Consider the following 777-nt stretch of genomic DNA (forward strand, 5'->3'; position numbering starts at 1 on the left):
TATATATATTCTGTTCTGTTCTATTCTGTTCTGTTCAATCCTGTTCTATTCTAATCTATTCTATTCTATTCTACTCTATCCTGTTCTGTTTTGTTCTATCCTGTTCTGTCCTGTTCTGCCCTGTCCTGTCCTGTCCTGTTCTATTCTATTCTATTCTATTCTATTCTATTCTATTCTATTCTATTCTATTCTGTCCTGTCCTGTTCTGTTATATTATATTCTGTTCTGTTCTATCCTGTTCTGTTCTATTCTGTTCAATACTGTTCTGTTCTGTTCTATTCTGTTCTGTTTTATTCTATTCTATTCTGTTCAATCCTGTTCTGTTCTGTTCTGTTCTGTGCTATTCTGTCATGTTCTGTTCTATTCTGTTTTGTTTTGTTTTATCCTATTCTATTCTGTTCTGTTCTGTTTTGTTCAATCCTGTTCTGTTCTGTTCTGTCCTGTCCTGTCCTATTCTGTTCTATTCTATCCTTTTCTGTTCTATTCTATTCTATTCTATTCTGTTCTGTTCTGTTCTGTTTTATTCTATTCTGTTCTGTTCTATCCTTTTCTGTTTTGTTCAATCCTGTCCTGTTCTGTTCTATTCTATTCTATCCTGTTCTGTTCTATTCTATTATGTTCTGTTCTGTTTTATTCTATTCTATTCTGTTCTATCCTGTTCTGTCATGTCCTGCTCTTTCTATTCTGTTCTATCCTGCTCTGTTTTATTCTATTCTATTCTATACTATTTTATTCTGTTCTGTTCTGTTCTATCCTGTTCTGTTCTGTCCTGTCCTG

Source organism: Sinocyclocheilus anshuiensis, unplaced genomic scaffold, assembly GCF_001515605.1.
Source record: "Sinocyclocheilus anshuiensis isolate Anshui unplaced genomic scaffold, SAMN03320099.WGS_v1.1 scaffold1680, whole genome shotgun sequence".
Classification (NCBI taxonomy): Eukaryota; Metazoa; Chordata; class Actinopteri; order Cypriniformes; family Cyprinidae; genus Sinocyclocheilus; species Sinocyclocheilus anshuiensis.